General features: G+C 48.3%; 1 pseudogene across 1 annotated transcript; it reads right to left on the bottom strand.

Annotated features, from left to right (window-relative positions):
* Window positions 1-5,431: 5,431 nt before the first annotated feature.
* On the bottom strand, window positions 5,432-7,867 carry LOC308225791 (protocadherin beta-15 pseudogene; annotated as a pseudogene). Its single transcript has one exon. The product of its transcript is annotated as a protocadherin beta-15 pseudogene (transcript).
* Window positions 7,868-13,430: the final 5,563 nt, after the last annotated feature.

Genomic DNA, 13,430 nt, shown 5'->3' with positions numbered 1-13,430 from the left:
ATACTTGACCTTTTTAAGCATCATGACATTCAAGCTTATCCAGCTCCCTCTGAATGTCATCCTGTCCCTCAGGTGTATGAACTACACCATCAGTTCTGGTCTCATCTGCAAATATGCTGAGGGTGCACTTGATCACACTGCCTGTGTTGCTAATAAAGATATTAAACAGTACTGGTCCCCATATGGACCCCGAAGGCACACTGCTCATCACTGATTTCCATCTGGACATTATGCTGTATAATATCCAGCCAATTCCTATTCCACTAAACAGTCCATACATCAAATCCGCCTGACAGTGTCAAAGACCTCACAGGAGTCCAGGTAAATATATTCCCTTTGCTCACTGATGTAGTCTGTGTCATAGAAGGCTGTAAGGCTGGCCAGGCAAGGCTTGCTCTTGGTGAAACCACGCTCGCTGTCTCAAATCACTTCCCTGTCCTCCATGTGCCTTAACACATCTTCTAGGAGCATCTGTTCCATAATCTTCCAAGGTACAGAGGTGAGGTTGAGGGTACTAGTTCCCAGGGTCCTCCTTTCAAACCTTTTTAAAAATGAGTGTAATATTTCCCTTTTTCTGGTCACTGGGGACTTCACCTGCCTGCCATGACTTCTGAAATATCATGGAGTGGCTTGTCAACTATATCAGCCAATTCCCTCAGAACCTTGAGATTCATCTCATTAAGTCCCATAAACTTACGTATGCTCCAGTTCCTCTGGTGGTCTCAAACCTGATCTTCTCTTACGGTGGCAGGGGAAGGACTTCGCTTCCGCTGTAGAAGCCCTTCACACTATTCTTTGCATCCCTTGAAAAGTTCACCTTCAGCCATGCCTTGGCCTTCCTGACTCCACCTCTATACAACCGGGCAGTGTTCCTAGACTCTTCTCAGGATACCTATCCCAGCTTCTGCTGCCTGTGCATTTCTTCTTGCCCCTTAGTTTCACTGGCAAGTCTTTACTCAGCCATGTCAGTCTCTTGCCTTCCATTTCATGCCTTCCATCTTGGTTTGGAAGATCACTCCCCCAACCTCCCTGCTTTGTAGAGGCCTTTGCACATCCAGGTTCCCTGGGAAGGTAGGGGCCAGGTTGCCCCAGTCTGGATGTAACTGGGCCCCACCACAGCCAGATTTCTTATGTGTGGGGATTGAAAGGTCTTGCAGTCTGTGGAAAGTGTCCTTAAAGATCTCTCAGCTGTATTATGCTCCTTTATCCCTGAGAGTAGTTTTCAGGGAGGTCTAACCCCTTGAAGTGTGTGTGTCCTAAAATATAGGGACATGACTTTACTCTTTACCTGACCTATACCCCTCAAGACTGCAAAAGCAACCAGTGTGTGACCACTGCAACCCAGACTGTCTCCAATCTTGATGTCTCAGATTAGCTTGCTTGTGCTGGTGACCAACAGGTCCAGAAATGCATCTCCTCTGGTAGGACTGTCTCTTACCTGAACTAAGACGTTATCCATCCTAAGGGGCACTTCTGATGAGCCCTTCAGGAAAGCACAGCACTTTGTGCAGGTTCTCCAGTGCAGAAAAGAGCATTTCCTTGTCTCATTATGAGGTAATAAATCCTCAAGTTACGCAGTGCATCAGACAACCAGACCCTCCAGCTGGAACAACCTGAGAAGTTGCAGTTTTACACAAGGAGGTGCTGGTTCCTTGTATCTCTGGAAAAGATACACGCCAACTCTCTCAAATGTCTTTTACAACTCCCTTTGTTATAGTTGTCACTGTTGGAGGAGATGAGCAACCATAATCCCATGTCCCTTTAGATGTGGAGAACCCTGAGCAGAGTAGCTAGACAGAGGACTCCAACCACACACTGCCAAGCAGACCCCACTCAGCGAAAAGAAAGAGTGACCTTGTTTCAGTTCTTCTAGACTTTTTAAGGCTTTCCTGCAAGAGAGCAATTTCTATTAATTGTTTGTGTCTCAGGAAAAGAAATTCCCATGCAGCCTCCTTATTTGCAGGTGGCTTTCTCACCAGTAGCAAGTGAGAGCTGCCTGTGGGTTCCTCGGTTAACATGAACTGTCTGTGGAACAGGTATTTATGCCATAGAACACAACACAGGATGGCCTAAGCCTGTGCCTTCCAAGGTCCACTGGACAGTGGATCACTCAGTCCTTGATGTACAATGGTCTTCCAGTCAGAATCACTACACTAGCCTGTCATCAGGACTTACCTTTTTATCAGGGCCTTGTGGAAGGGAGACTGCAATTCTGTGCATTTCTCAAGAGTAAAGCCTCTTCCTGGTCGCTGGTTTTGCTCACCAAATGCCCACCTCCTGGAGCTCCTCCAAACTCTTACCAAAGGAACAGGGGTGTCATCCTTGTGACATCCATCCTCTGAAACTCCTACAACTTTAGTCCCACAAACACTTCGTGCTGGAAAGCTTCACAGTTGCCATCTGCAGCTGGAGCTGTCAGAAGAGTTGGGAAGGTCACTCTCTCCATATCCCTCTTTTGTAGAGGCCTTTGCACACACAGGTCCCCCAGGAGGCTAAGGGAGAGGTTGCCCCAGTCTGGATACAACTGTGCCCCATCACACAGGTCATCAGTACGGAGGAGACCTGTAGAGGCCTGACAGCAATTCCCTGCTCCCCACAACTTTCCTGAAGGCTCTGCTGGCAACTTCTCCCAATTCAAGAATTGTACCCACTCAAACTTAGCCAAGGGACAACATGTGAAAAACACTCCTTGCCCTTTAGAATCTGTGAGAGAGCTTTCCCAGAAAGAACAGCTCTACAAAGATGACTGGCTCCACACAAAGCATTTGGGTGTTCTCTTTATTTTGCTTTTACACACAAGGGTATCCTGTGTTACAACAGCACAGTTTCTAACTGCAGCACAACACATGAGCGTTTCCAAATATCCTATCATGCTGCCTTCATTCAAACAATCTTTTATTATACATGGGGGTGACAGTCCTTCTTAAGAGGAAGAGGCAAGAAAATATTCAAATAAAGTTCACAGAGTAGAAAAAAAAAAATAAAAAGGAAAATGCAAACCCTCTGAGAAAAAAACCAGAAAATCATAGCAAGACATCTTTTCACTCCCATCATGAAGCTTCTAAATTCAGGAACAATACTGACAAGACCAAATCCAATGTCTCTCTTCTGAGTTTGTCTCAATTCTACCTTCAGAATTGGCAGCTAGCCAAAGTACTTACAGTCTGCAATCCACTCAAGGTCAAGGAACATGTTCTCACAGCTCTGTATGGTTACAGTCTATTAGAAGGCAATTCCACTGTGCCAAAAGTCGAGCATGCGGGGCAGAAAATCAGCTTGGCCAAACAGGGAAATCCTTGTGGAGCTCCAGTGGAGAAAGAAATTATATGATCTCTGGAAGCAAGGTCAGGATATGCAGGAAGCTTGCAGAGCTGTGGTTCATATATGCAGGGAGAAAGCATGAAAGGCCAAAACATAATCAGAGTTGAAACTGGCCACTGTTGTGTCAGACAACAAGAATGGCTTTTAAAGTGTGTTCATAGCATGAGGAGTTTGAAAGAAAACAGACTGGTACTTGAAGATGACACCCTGACTAACAGGGACAAAAAAGAGTTGGAGGTGTTCAATGCTTTTTAATTAAATTGTTAGACTCTAGGGCTGCCTGGTCACCTGAGACAGAGGACCACAAGTGTGAGAACACTGAATGACTCCATTTGTGGACCAGCTGTATGAACAAAATTCCATGGGACATGATGGGATTCTGCCCAAACCACCGAAGGAGATGGCACAAGTTACAGCAGGACCCCTCTCAATCACCTACCCAAGGTTTCAGGAGTCTGGGGAGGTCCCTGGTGACTGGAAACTAGCCAATGTTCTTCCAGTCTGCAAGAAAGGCATGAGGAAAGACACAGGCAACTACAGACCTGTTGGTCTCACCTCAGCTCCTGTAAAAATCATTAATAAGGTCATACTGGGTACTACTGAAACACATTTAAAGAACAATGGAGTCATCAGACATAGTCAACATGGGTTGCTTATGATAAGGTCACCTGTGAGATGACTGGGTTTGTGATGAACTGGGTAAAGAACTGGCTGAAGGCCAGGGCTTGAAAGGCTGCAGTAAATGGGGCTAAATCTGTCTGGTCACAGGCACCAGTAGTGTTCCTCATGGTTCAATTCTAGGGCTTTTCAATGTACTTGTCAGTGATCTAGATGCAGGAGTTGAATGGATCATTAGCAACTCTTCTAATGATACTAAATTGAGAGGTGCAGTTGACTCTCTTGAGGGTCAAGATGCCATGCAGAGGTATCTGGATAGATTGAGATATTGGGGGAATCGTTAACGGCAGAAAATCTAACAAGTTCATATAAAAAACCCTCTGCCCCAGGTATAAATACAAATCGGGCAAGGAGAGGCCCAAAAGAGGTGGTTATCTCAGCCATGATAGGGAACAGTTCGAAGCCATGCCAGTCAAGGTTTAGACTCCACATTTAGGAAGCATTTATTTCCTGACAGGGTTGTCAAACACTGCAACAGGCTTCCTAGAGAGGTGGTTGATGCCCCAAGCCTGTCAGTGTTCACCAGACATTTATACAATGCCCATAGAAACATATGTCAACCTTTGGTCAAACCTGAACTGGTCAGTCAGTTGGACTAGATGACCAGTTTAGGTCCCTTACAACTCAAATACTACTACTCTGTTCTGTTTTGTTACATTATATTCTAACCAAACACTTTTTTGTGGTGCTGTATTTCAGAGACAATCCCAAGGAGAGTAACTTCCCCTTACAGGCCAAAGGAAGATCTCATGCATTTTGGTGATCTCCCCTACAGATCAGCTACACTTAAAGGATCAAAATATCCTTCTTGCTTGCTGAAATGGAATTGTGCACATCACCATATTTAGATATGAGCAGCTCTACTTCACTGGGCAGCACTGATGCAGCATACAGAGGCACAAAAAAGCTGTATGGACAGAAACAGTAAAAGACCCCACCCATCTCAGGGATGCACAAAAAGGACCCAAAAAAGAAAAAGGCCTTTGCTCATAATACATTGTCACATGGTACTCACAATTTCCTTGCTTTCCTGATGCAGTACAAGGGCTACATGCATTTCAGTAAGGATGTGATTTGTCTGTTCATCCATGCCATTGTGTTACAGTACTCCCTCTTGTCTCTGTTGTTGTTGTCAGCAATAGAGACAAGAACTTTTTTTGGGTTTCTGTAACTAACCCCACTCTTAAAGCATTTTAGAAATGGTTCTAACACAGCTGAAACATGCCATTTCCTCAGTAAAGAATCTTTAGTTTCTTTTGTTTGGTTGTTTTTTTGTAGGAGGAATCAGCCTTTCTTCAGACTTTGACCTGGTGAGAAAACACTGATGCCAATTGGAAATGCAGATTTCATCAGGGGGTACCATTACCATATGTTGTAGTCTGGATTGCTTCTTATCAAAAGGCATAAAGCCTCTGGCTGTGCCAACACTGTGCTACTTAAAGGAAAGACTATTGAACTGCTCTGCAGAGAGAACCCCATGGTTGTCTGGTGCCATGTTCTCCATGGTGAGAGGACCACATGAGAAATCATGCTCATTGTTGGTACCTGTGGCATGAAGCTGTGGTGGCAGGCTGGGGAGGATGGGCTTCAGGAACTTGAACTCACTGTTGCCCGAGCCTGTTGTTAGGCTGATCTCATAGCAATAGGTGTGGGGCAGGGTCCCTACAGCAGCCGCATCAACCAGGCTGCTCTGTAAGTTGCTGGCACCATAAAGCACATGCCCATCCTTCAGCTCCTTTCTCTTGCACACCTTGCGAACAACAAAGGCTGCTGTGGACACAAGGAAAAGGAGTGAGACAAAGACCAAGGAAATTATTAAATACATTGTCAGGGAGCTGCCCATATCCTCTGTGGCCAGGCTGCTGTGCGGCAGGCGCACATCCGAGAAGTCACTGAGCAGGAGTGCACTCATTGCCGCAGTGGCTGACAGTGGTGGCTGCCCATTGTCTCGCACTATCACAACGAGTTTCTGTGTCACAGTGTCTCTTTCTGTCACCGATCTCCTCAGTCGCACCTCCCCACTCTGGGCACCCACCACAAACAGCCCAGGATCAGTGGCCCTTAGGAGGTGGTACGAGAGCCATGAGTTCTGCCCTGAGTCAGCATCGACAGCCACAACTTTAGTGATGAGGTAGCCTGCCTCAGCCGAAACAGGCACCAGCTCACTGGATGGAGAGCTTGTGTCCTGTGAGGGGTACAGCACCAGTGGAGCATTGTCATTCTCATCCACCACAACAAGACGGACGGTGACATTGGCACTGAGAGGAGGTGATCCTGCATCAGAGGCACCCACCAAGACCTCGATCTGCCTCACCTCCTCATAGTCCAGCGGCTTCAGCACAAACACATCCCCATTCTCAGAGTTCACAGAGATGCAGGAGCAGGGAGGCTGCTCTGTAGGGTGGGCTGGGACCAGAGAATAGGTCACCTTGCCATTGGGCCCCACATCAGCATCTGTGGCACTGATGGTTCCAGCGAGCACTGTGGGGACGTTGTTCTCACGTACGTACATGGTGTATGATGTCTGGTTGAACACAGGTGCATTGTCATTCACATCAGAGATGTCCACTGTGAAGGTCTGGGTGGTTGTGAGAGGAGGTGAACCCGCGTCTGCTGCTGTGACTGTGAGGATGTACCGTGCCATCTCCTCCCGATCCAGTACACTGACGGTCACCAGCTCAAAGTAATTCTTATAGGCTGGCCGCAGGGAGAATGACAGCTGGTCCTCAAGGGCACAGGAGATCTTCCCATTGGCACCAGCATCTCGGTCCCTGACAGTAAAGAGGGCAACCACTGTCCCAGGCAGTGCATTCTCAGGGAGGGGGCTGCTGAAGGAATTAACCATCACCTCTGGTGCATTGTCATTCACATCCACTACCTCCACCAACACTTTGCAGATTGCAGAGAGGCCTCCACCATCCCTAGCTCGAACTTTGAGTTCATGTTTCTCTGCTGCCTCAAAGTCCAGAGACTTTGTGAGTTTAATTTCACCATTTATGGGGTCAATCTCAAATGCTGAGTAGCTGTGGCCTCCTGCTTGGCTGAACTGATAGGAGATGTCCCCATTAACTCCTGAATCCCGATCAGTTGCCACTACTCTGAGAACCACAGAGCCCTCTGGGGCATTTTCCAAAATCTGAGCAATATATCGGTCTTGCATAAAGACGGGAGCATTGTCATTTACATCTAGAATAACAATGTGGACTTGGGTGGTCCCACTCCTAGGTGGAGAGCCCCCATCCATGGCAATGAGACTGAAATCCACCTCTTCCTGTTCCTCTCTGTCAAGTGGCTTTTCCAAAACAAGTTCAATGTATTGGTCACTGTCACTTCGACTCCCAAAATCAACACCAAAGTACTTGTTCTCTGGAGGAATGCTGTAAGTCTGGATGCTGTTGCTGCCAACATCGGGATCCTGAGCCCCCTCCAAAGGGAAACGAGAACCGAGGTTGCTCGTTTCTGGGATTTTAATGGTGACCCGTTCCTCCGGGAAAACGGGCGCGTGGTCATTGATGTCCTCCACGGCCACCTCCACCCGAAAGAACTGCACGGGGTTTGCCAGCAGGAGCTCGAAGGCCAGCGTGCAGCTAGCGGACTGCCCGCACAGCTCCTCGCGGTCCAGCCTCTCGGCCACCACGAGGCGGCCGGTGCCCGGGTCTAAGCGAAAGTGCTGCCGGCCGTCCTCCGAGAGCAGGCGGGCGCGGCGAGCCGAGAGCTGCGCCGGGGCCAGCCCCGCGTCCCCCGCCACGTTGGCTACCACGGAGCCGCTCTCTCTCTCCTCGGCTACGGAGTAGCGGATGGGCTCGGCGCGAGCGTGCGGTAGGGAGAGGAAAGCATAGAGACAGAGCACTTGCCTTGCGGTCGCCATGGCGGGGCGGTGGACAGCCCCCGTGTCGGGGATCACCCGCGCAGTCGTCTGCGGCAAGCGGCGCCCGGTAGCAGCCCGGCGAGCGGGCACCGTCTTTCTCTCTGAGTCTGTTAGCTCTTGGAGCGCTGCCGCCGTGTCCTGGCAGCGGATGATGGGGGGCACCGTTCTCCACCTCTTGCTGCCGCTCGCCGCTGCTGCTCGGCTGGGTTTGGCCCCCCTGTGCTCGACCCGGGGTGGTTTCGGCAGACCTAAACTGGGCTCAGCCTTCTCCGGTCCCTCAGCTGCTATGCATCGCCTTGGCCGGCAGCACCACCCTGCGGCACGAGGCAGGACTGCGCGCTCCGCCTCCGCCCGCTTCCCGCTGTGTCGGCTCGCCCCGACACTAGGACCTGTGCGCACACGCACGGCTGCCAGGCGAGACCTCGGCAGGGCACGATCACACCGCGCCGGGGACAGTAGAGCGAGGCAGGAAGGACGAGAGCCCCGCGGGGCCGCCGCTATATACCTAGGGCTCAGGCATGGCCTGCAGCTGCCCCGCGGCTTCCTCCACTGTCAAAGAGTCTGCTCCAGCGAGGTCCCGTTGGAAGCCAGTGCACAGCCATCCAGCCCGAAAGGTGAGGCCGGACACGCAGGAGATAACAACGCTGGCGAGAGGCGGCGGAGAAGCTGTCCAACTGGGCGATGCCGAGGGTGACGGTGCTTGCAGAAACACCCGACGTGTCGTGTCCCAGGATAGTCTCTCTGACCACTCCTGCCCATCCCACTGCTTCCTAAAGGGCACCTCCGAGGAGCTCTAGGGAAAGTTCAGCAGTGTCTGCAGTCCTTCCAGTGCAGAAAGTTGCCTTTCCCCATCTCATTGAGTAAAACTTTGATAAACTCTTTAGTTATGCACTGCTTCAGACACTAGACCCTTCAGCTGGAATGACCCCAGAAACAGCAGTTTTACACCAGGAGATGCTGGTTTCTTGTGATCTCAGGAGGAGAGACACACAGGCTCCCTCAGATGTCTTTCACAGCTCCATTTCTTACAGCTGTCTTTACTGGAGGAGATTAGCATCCTTAACCCTATATCCGTTTCAATGTGGACAACCCTGAGCAGAGTAGGTTCGCACAGGACTCGAGCCACACACTTCATGCCAGGCAGACCCTACTCAGGGAAAAGAGAGAGTAATCTTGTGACAGCCCTTCAGCCAGTTTAGAGCTTTCCTGACAGAGAGCAGTTTCCATTAATTTCCACTGCCCTAGGAGAAGTTGTTCCTATGTGGATTCATTGGTTACAGGTGGCTTTCTCATCAGTAGCAGGTGGGAGTTGCCTGCAGGTTCCTTGCTTACAAAGAGCTGAATTTCTCCTTTTGGCAAAGGATTTGTGCCACACAACTGAGCCAAGGCCTGTGCCTGAAAGGAGCTTGTAGTGAAGTGGTTGGATCTGTCCTCTTGCAAGTAGGAAGAGAATGAGGAAATGGCCTCAGTTTGTGCCAGAAAGGTCATGTTAGTTTGGACATGTTAGGAGACATTTCTTCACCAAAAGGGTTTTCAAGCATTGGCACAGGCAGCCCAGACAAGTGGTTGAGTCACCATCCCTAGATATTTCGGAACATGGCTTTGTGGTGCCCCTAGCACTGTAAAGATAACTGTTGGACTCAATGGCCTCTAAGTTCTTTTCCAATGTAAATGATTCTGTGATTCTGCTCAGGTTCACTGGACAGCAGAGCCTTTACTCAGCACTTACCTTTTTATCAGGGCCTTGCGGAAGGGATGGCTGTATCCTCTGCATTTCATAGAATCCTAGAATAGTTTGGCTTGGAAGGGACCTTCAAAGGTCCTTCAAAAGTTCCAATCCCCTGTCATGGTGAGGGATACATTCCACCAGACTGGCTTTCTCAAATCCCCATCTAACCTGGCAAAAGGTGGTACATCAAACCACTTCTCTGGGCAACATGTTCCAGTACCTCACCAGCCTCATAGGGAAGAACTTCTTCCTAAGATCTCACCTATATCTATCCTCTTTAATTTTAAAGCCATTTTCACTTGTCCTATCACTACACAAGCTTGCTGATTTAAAGCCTCCTTCTCTTTTCCAGGCTGAACAACCCCAGCTCTCTCAGAGTTTCCTCATAGGAGCACTGCTTCAGCCACCTGATCATCTTCATGGCCCTCGTATGGACTCAATCCAACAGGTGCACATCCTTCATATGCTGGTAGCCTAAGAGCTGGAAGACACATTGTCAGGTCACATTTAACTTTGCATCAACCAACACAGCTTGTCTCTTGGATATTGAGCCATTAACCACAAATCTTTGAGTGCAATCGTCCTTCCAATTCCATATCCACCAAGTGGCCCATCCACCATATAAATACTTCTTCAGTTTAGGAAGAAGGATGTAATTTGGGACAGTGCCAAGTCTTTGTGCAAGTCCAGAAAGATGACATCATTTGCTCTTCCATTATCCATCAGTGCCATAACTCCGTTGTAGAAAGCCACCAAATTGTTCAGGTGCATTAGTTAGGCCATGTTTGCAGTTGCAATCACATCCTAATATTCCATGACCCTTTGCGTACTTTCTGGGGGCATCTGCTCAATGATCTTTCTTGGCATGGAGGTGAGACTGACCGGCCTGTAGTTCCCTGGCTCTTCTTTTATCCCTTTGTAAAAATTTGGGTTATGTTTCCTGTTTTCCAGCCACTGGAAACTTCACCCAACTGCCAAGAATTTTGAAACATGATGGATAGTGGCTTGGCCACTTACATCTCTTCAGTCCCAGCAATTTCTGGATCTTTGTGTTCCTTTAGGTGATCTCAAACCTGATCTTCTTCTCTGGCAGGTGGTTCATTATTATCCCAGTCCATGATATGGCCTTTGTGACTTCAGCATTGATGCTAGAGCACTTGCCAGTGAAGACTGAGACAGTTCTGGAGAGAAGCCTCTCCCTAGTCGCTGGTTTTGCTCACCAAATGCCCACCTTAGGGAGCACCCCCAAACACTTTCAAAGGAACATGGATACCATCTTTGTAACATCCATCTTCTGAAACTCTTACACTGTTAGTGTCACAAACACTTTGTTCTGGAAAGCCTCACAGTTGCCATCTGCAGCTGGAGCTGTCATGAGAGTTGGGAAAGCCACTTTTCCAATAATCATGTTTTGGAGAGGTCTCTTCATATCCAGAGCCTCTGGGACTGTAGGAGTGAGCTTGCCCCAACCTGGATATAACTGTGCTCCATCACAGCCAGGTGCTCGCTACTGAGGAGACCTATAGAGGCTGGCCAGCAACTCCCACTACTTTTCTGAAGGCTCTGATGGCAACATCTCCCAGCTCAAGAAATGTACCTACTCAACCTTACCTTAGCCAAGGGACAACATGGAAAAAACATTCCTGGCCCTTTGGAAACTGTGACTGACCTTTCGCAGAAAGGACAGCCCTACAAAGAAGACTGACTCCACACAAAGCATTTAGGTGTTGTCTTTATTTGCTTTCACACACAAGGGTATCCCAAGTTAAAATAGCACAGTTTATAACTGCAGCACAACACAGCGTGAGGGTTTCCAAATATGCCATGCCACACTGCATGCATTCAAACAGTCTGCTCAAATACAGTTCGCAGAGTAGAAGGAGAAAAGACAAAAAGAAGAACGCAAATGCTCTAAGAGAAAAACCAAAAATCATAGCAGGACATCTTTCCACTCCCATCAGTAAACCACCAAATCCAGAAACAATTCTGAATTTGAATGACAAGGCCAAACACAATGTCCCTTTTCTGGTTTCATCTCAATTCTACCTTCATAAAAAGTCCCTTGAAGCAACTTGTGGAGCTTCCCTACAAACCACTCTAGGACAAAGAACATCTCACAAGTCCGTATACTTATCATGAGACAACTCCACTGTGCCAAAAGTCGAGTGTGTCAGGCAGAAAACCAGCTTGGCTAAACAGGGAACCCTTGAGGAACTCCAGGGGAAAAAGAAATTAAATGATCTCTGGAAGCAAGGTCAGTCTTTGCAAGAAGCTTGCAGAACTTGAATAGCTGTGGCTCATATATACAGGGAGAAGGCATGCAGGCCAAAACATGATCAGAGTTGATATTGGCCACTGTGTGGTGAACAACAGGAATGGCTTTTAAGAAAGTTCATAGCAAGAGAAGTTTGAAAGAAAACATTAGACTGGTACTTGTGGAAGATGGTCACTCCCTGAGTAACAGGGATGAAGAAAAGAAGCCATTCAGTGCTTTTCTTGCCTCATTTCTTAATTAAATCGTTAGCCCCCAGGGCTGCCCAATCCCCTGAGATAGAGGACAGTCCCCTAAGCTTCCTGGCTTGAAGGTAGTTAATGTTCTTCCAGTCTGCAAGAAGGGTATGAGGAAAGACATAGGCAAATACAGACCTGCTGGTCTCACCTTAGCTGCTGGACAAAATATGGAGATCATTCTGAGTACTAAGGTCACCTGCCTCCTTGATGAAGGGAAGGTGGTGGATGTAGCTCTGCTGGATTTTAGTCTAAATTGGGTAAGGAGAGGCTGGAGAGCAGCCCTGCAGAAAGGCAGCTGCTGGGGGTGCTGGTGTGCACCAGGATCAGCAGGAGCCAGCAGTGTGCCCTGGCAGCCAAGAGGGCAAACTGCATCCTGTTGGCATCAAACACTGCACAAAACTGAAGCAGCATGTAACGGCCAGCTTCCTAAGGAGGGGAAGTAGAGAGGGAGACTCTGAGCTTTTCTCCCTCATATCCAGTGATATCTCATGTGGGAATGTTTTAAAGCTGTGCCAGGGGATGTTTAGACATCATATCAGGAAGCATTTCTTTCCTGAAAGGGTGGTCAAACACTGGAACAGGCTTCCTAGAGAGGTGGTCAATGTGCCAAGCCTGTGTTTAACAGGCATTTGTAAAATGCCATTAAAAACATAGCTTAACTTTTGGTCAACCCTGAAAGCATTAAGCAGTCGGACCAAACAATCATTGTAGGTCCCTTCAAATTAAATACTTCTATCCTAGTCTAGCCTGGTCCATAAGATTTTATTCCAACACCATTTGTGCTACTGTATTTTCTAAGGAATCCCAATAGACAGACCACCCAAACACCCACCATGGGCCTAGGCAAGACCTTGTGTATTTTTCTGCTCTTCCCTAGAAACAATGAGACTGTTGTACTTGAAAGATCAAAATACATTTCTTCCTGCTTCACTGGAATCTCAACAGCAGGATTGGAGCAACCGCCTGGTTCAATGGGAAGTCCTTGTGCAGCACAGGGAGACGCACAACTGTATGGACAGACACTGTCCAGAAGGAAAAACACACACAGCCCCCCATCTCAGATAGAGACATCCAGAACCCAGAGGAGAAAGAGCCCCATGCTCATATCACATTGACACACAGTACCCACAACGTCCTTCGTTTCCTGATCCACAAGGAAGGCTACAAGCGCTTCAGGAAGGTTGCAGTTTGTCTGTCAGACTGCGCCATTGTGTTACAACACGGAGGAATTGGTCCATGGTCTTGCTTGCCAGTAAGGGAGCTCAGAACTTAGCTGGGTCCTGGAAATAAAACCATTCTCAAAGCATTTCAGAAATGGCTGTA

The sequence above is a fragment of the Psittacula echo genome (assembly GCF_963264785.1).
Source record: "Psittacula echo genome assembly, chromosome: 11".
Lineage (NCBI taxonomy): Eukaryota > Metazoa > Chordata > Aves > Psittaciformes > Psittacidae > Psittacula > Psittacula echo.
This window is presented reverse-complemented; position numbering and strand designations above follow the sequence as displayed.